The following is a 6000-nucleotide window of genomic DNA, read 5'->3' on the forward strand; positions in this document are numbered from 1 at the left end:
GTATTATCTCTCTCTCACTCTATATATGCATGCATTAACTTATGCATACATTATCATTCAATCTATCCACCCATCCATCCATCCATCCATCTATCTAAGCATTCGTTTATAATCTAAGCAAGCTATTTATCTATGCATGTATTTAATTAATTATCTTTCTCTCTATATATGCATGCATTAACTTATGCATTCATTATCTATCTATCTATCTATCTATCTATCTATCTATCTATCGATCTATCGATCTATCTATCTATCTATCTATCTATCTATCTATCTATCTATCTATCTATGCATGTATGGATTTACTTGTTTATTTAAAGTCTCATTTGTGGTATTCTTTTCATATGGGTTTACAAACAAACACACAGTCGACAGTTGTTTTCTAGCTACCTGTGAGTCGATGAGGCTCATCTGTCATTAACACTCTGTGTGAGTTTTCAGGTCACAGAATCTCACCTCATCCTCACATCCCCAAACCGGATCGATTCGTCAGTCCCTTCCCTTCCCTTCCCTACAGCACAGACAGAGTTCATTAGAGCCGTTAGCAACCCAAATCCTGGCTGATTGTGAAAATCAAACACTTGTGAAACTTTACAACAACCGTGACAGCATCGAACACACTCCTTCAAACAAATCTAGTGCTGTTAACAATCTGTAAGTATAGCTAAAAAGGTTTACTGATAACCACTGATGGATCCTTCGGTGGCTTTTTGCACTCAAGTCTCTTCTATTTTTGGAGACAAATCACTCAGTCAGCCCTGGCTCTTTCCACCTAGTCAATAAAGTCACCTCACCGGTCTCTTAGTCTGAGCCTAATATCCACTTACCCCGAGGCAGCACGGTTCTCAAGAGAACATGTCCTCAGGGGGAAACGTGTCTGCAAGAGCTATGAAATTCACAACTTCTATCACTTGAACCATACAGCATGTTATAACCAGCACACACAGAGCTGCTGACATCACATTTGGTGATTTTAAACTCAACAGCATGTCTAGAAATGACATTTCCACTAAGCAAGAAAGAGAGCAAAAACGTTTGCCAAATGTGTCTTCAAACAGCAGTAATCATCATTTATGAAGCATGCATGTGTCTGGAATAGCTTACTCCAATACAATTGGTACTATTTTGCAGTTTTAAGTGCACAGTATGCTACTTTTCTGTACACATTGAATATTAAATGATTAAATGCTGCATTTGCCAAAATATATAAGGCTGTGCATTAATGATGAGCAGTGCATACATTCTATGTTATTGTTTGTGCCTTTAAGCATGCAGAAAAAGAGAACAGAAATTGAGCCAAATGTGTCTACAAATAGCAGTAATAATAATTCAAGAAGCATGCAAGTGAGAATGGATGTCTTTGGAATAGCACAATGCCATACTATTTGTACTATATTGCAGATTTAAGTCTATGCACAGTTTTGTACACTTTTCTGTATTTACTACTTGGATTAACTTGCCAAAAGTAGGTTACACTAACAGTGCATCTTTTTTTAATTTATTTATGCATTTATATATGCATTATTAATGCATGCATTTATTTAAGCATGCATAAAAGAGAACAAAATAGTTTGTCAAATATGTCTAAAAATAGCAGTAATCATCATATATGAAGCATCTTAGTCAGAATGGGTGTGTTTGGAATAGCATACTACTACTTGTTCTATTTTGCCATTTTAAGTCTATGCACTGTGCACAGCATGCAACTTTTCTGTATGCACTGAATAGTTGAATGAAATGCTACAATATATGGGGCTGTGTGCATTGATGATAAACAGCACACACGTTATATTTCACACAGTGCAATGCATTCAAATGCACCCTAGTTTTTTATTTTGATGAAATGTGCAACTGCACATTCTGCTCCTGCCGAAAGTGAAGAATTGGATTTAAAATTGAATTTTTGATGACTGGATGATGACACTCCTTGAATTTAGCATGCAACACAATGACATCATGTGATGACGATAATGCAGTTATCATTTCAGAGCACATATTCTGGATTTTGTACTGCATTATACAGTAGACTATGAATCAGTAAGCAGTTCAGTACATGGCTGGGATTCTTCATCTGAGGGGTTTTTAGTGGGTTTCATATGACTGTATCATGTGTGTCATCCTGAAATGCACCACTGCCATCTAGAGGCTGGCATGAAATGTGACTGTAGCTAGACATAGTGTTTCTGTAGGGGGTGTAATGAGAACATGTCCTGTTGAAGATGTGCTCAGCTGTGGTTTAGCTTGCAGGAGAGATGAATTTACAGAGGCAGAAGCGCAGGTCACTGGGACTTGTCTTTGCGGCTCTGCACATGAATGGAGACAAAGAAAGAAAGAAAAAGTGAACAGGATGAGACAACAATAGAGTTTGCTTGAAAGTGACATTTGCCAAGTATGATAGCCCATACTCGGAATTGTTGCTCTGCATTTAACCCATTCAAGTGCACACACCGTTTTTACACACCCGGAGCAGTGGGCTGCTATATATCCAGCGCCCGGGGAGCAACTGGGGCTAAAATTTCCCCAGTGAAATCCTTGATGATTTATAATAATATTTCAGGGGTTTTATTTTTTATTTTGCTTAATCGAAAACAAAGCATGTTTTCTTGGCAACATTTCTCTTCAAAGAGTTATAGTTATTGATTTTTATAAATAGCGAATAATGTTTTATACATAACATTGCCAGATATTTTTTACGATTTTTGCTCCTCCAATGAAAATAGTTCACACAGGAGTGGCATTACTGAACGAATCATTTTTTTAACGATTCATTGACTCACTCATAAAGGCAGCCACTCATAGCAAGTGGAGATACACAATTTATTGTATATGTACAACTCTGTTACAGCTGCATGGATATACATAATAAAGGCTTTTATTATGTATATCTATGCAGCTGTAACAGAGTTGTACATATACAATAAATTGTGTGTCTCCACTTGCTTAGAATGTTAAATAATCACACTGGAGGATGATTGGACAGAATAGGGGTTAATAGGGCTTCCTATTGGCTGGCTGGTTCTTTGTGCTGTGTGCGCCCTCTATTGCACTTATTAGTTCACATGTGTAAGGCCAGCGGTAAGTCGTGTGATTGATAGCTCTGTAATTCTGTCTGTCTGTTAATGAAATGTGATATATATTAAGGAATAACATTTTCAATATCAAGAAAAGTGTTGGATGTTGGTGAAGAGTGTGCCAAATATTTTTTATTATAGCGCCATGATGAATGAGCTTTATTGACACAACACAACGCAAAGAGGAAACGAGACCAGTTACATTGGTGCCGTGACCCGGATGTGAGTGAGGTTTGGTGGGTGAGTAGGTGCTGTGCCTGTAAACCTCACTCCCCTGATCTCAAGAGACGCACTAGCGACAGACACTAGTGGATGTAGTCATTTAGCCTCCTTGTTAGTGCATCCGCCTCCCATGTCGGAGACCTGGGTTTGAGGCCCACTCGTCGCGAGTGCAAGGTGTGGCAGTGAGGACCCGGGAGAGAAGGGTTATATTGGTGCCGTGACCCGGATGGGAGTGAGGTTTGGGGGGTGAGTGTAACAGAGGCCAGCGAGTAGGTGCCGTGCAGGTAAACCTCACTCCCCTGATCTCAAGAGACGCACTAGCGACAGACACTAGTGGCTATAGTCATTTAGCCTCCTTGTTAGTGCATCCGCTTCCCACGTCGGAGACCTGGGTTCGAGGGCCACTCGGAGAGAGGATGATGTGTGGTATCGAGGACCCGTGAGAGAGGAGTTACACAGCCACTTGTTGAGTTTTTCAACATAGTCGAATGAATCGGTTGAGTTAATGAATCAATGACTCGCTCATAAAGACAGCCGTTGTTTTGTTTCATAACTGTTTGAAACAATCGGTTGAATGAACGGTTCAGTGACGCACACATACATGACAGTCTTTGTTGCCACGTGAAGGCGTAAGAATGTGACCTGCAGAAAAAGAGACTGAAAAATGCATCAATGCATTGTATAATGACTAACTATGGCTCTCTATTTCCAACAAGGTCATTCTGTTGTTAAAAAATTGAATTAATTAACGTTATAATTAATAAAGTGCCTGAGCTTGTCCAGACCATATATTTTTAATATCTGCTGGATCAAAAATATAACATAAGAAACTGCAGCAAAGTTTCTGTGGCTTTGGATTCAGTGGGAGCTGTTAGTTTAAATGAGCATGAAATCTCTGCTGTTTTTCTAGCACAATGGGCGCGAGACAGATGGACAGTGATTGGCGTTTCTTTATCTTGCGATCACTCTACCGTCTCTAAACGTGTCACAACAAGCACAACAAAATTGAAAAATGAACAGGAGTGCAGGACAGATTTGCTGCTCCGTGACACAGTTTCTTCCAGAGCCGCGTGTTCAACAGTGAGATGTGTTTGACAGCGGCTCTTACTGTCATAGGAAACTCTCAAGGGAGAAATTCCAGCAAAATAGTTTTCCAAACTACTTTCAGGCTTGAGGTGGATTCATTCGGTTCAGAGATGCTTGAATAAATCCAGGCAATATAACCTGTCAAACACCTGGCCTGAATCCTCTAAAGATGCGTAATGATTCCTCAGGTCTGCTGCAGAAACATTCACTAAAGATCTGCAGGAGCAGTCATTAAAAACAATATTTATTAGTGGTAGGCCGAGGTTGTACCATCAAGTTTGTGACAGTTTTATGCCCAATTAGATATCACCAATGAAATCAATTACAATAAAATATGAAGACTTGATTTGTGCAAATGAATATAACTTTCCCCAAATCAACTTTTCCAAAACATGCAAATGAACAGTTTCAGCTAGCTATAAAAAGATCAGTCTTAAGGAAATGCTCTAGTAGTATTCTTGATATGTGACTGAATGAGTAATAAAACATTTGAGAGGCTCAATTGCACCCCCTGCTTTTTGAGAGAGGATTCATTCACCAAAGCACTTCATCTATCAGTACAAGCAAGCCTTTACACTGGTGTCTGAAAAAAAGATTTTATTATCTGATCATTTTACTATATAAATTGTTCATAATAAATTATACATATCATATGAAACATTAAAATGTTTGCATGAGGTCAGTAAGGTTTTTCAAAAATAAATGTACTACTACTGTAAACAAGGATGCATTAAAATGGTCAAAAGTGACACTTAAGACATAATGTTACAAAAGATTCCTGTTTCGAATAAATGTAATGTAACGAAATGATAGTAATGATGCTGAATAAACAGGTTAACATTGCAGGAATAATTTGTTTTACAATATACTCACATAGAAAACAGATATTTTAAATTGTAATAATATTTCACAACATTATAATTTATGACTGCATTTTTTAATCAAATAAATACTAATTTGGTGAGCAAGAGACTTCTTATATATTTATATCTCAATATATTTATCATTGACTTTGCTCTCAGAGCAGCTAAACAAAAAAAAAGAAAAAAAGAAAAACAACTTCTACAATAAGTATAGTTCATTGAATGCACATTTTGTGACCCAGACCTATTTAATTACTTTTCATATTCCTCTTTTCCCTCAAAGTAATTGACTCAGTGGAGCAGTAAAGATGTAATAAGTGAGATGCATCTGATCCAACACACCGATAAACTCTGTTTCCTTTATTTGCACCTGTTTATGACCTGATGATGGTAAACTATGCATTTCTGTTCCTCTGATGATCTCACCATTCTGTTAGCCAACCTGTTTTTCTCCATTCCCTGCTCCGTCTCTCCAGCGGCCTCATCTTACCCTCTATTCCCAACTATCCCGCTCACCGCTGACCCTCTCTGCTCTCATTAGCCCCTCTGACAGCCTTGATCTATGATTGTTTTCCGTCTATCAGCTTGTGTAAAGTCCACTATGCTTAGGTTATAGTTCAGGTTTGTTATCCGCCTCACTATAGCCACAGTTAAATTGGTAATGACCTCCCGAGCAGCGGCTTCTGTTCCCTGAGGCTCCTGCAGTAATAAGCAATGGAGGCATTTTTCCATGAGGTCATTTTCAGGAGAAGCGA

This window comes from Carassius carassius, chromosome 45, assembly GCF_963082965.1.
Source record: "Carassius carassius chromosome 45, fCarCar2.1, whole genome shotgun sequence".
NCBI classification, from domain to species: Eukaryota; Metazoa; Chordata; class Actinopteri; order Cypriniformes; family Cyprinidae; genus Carassius; species Carassius carassius.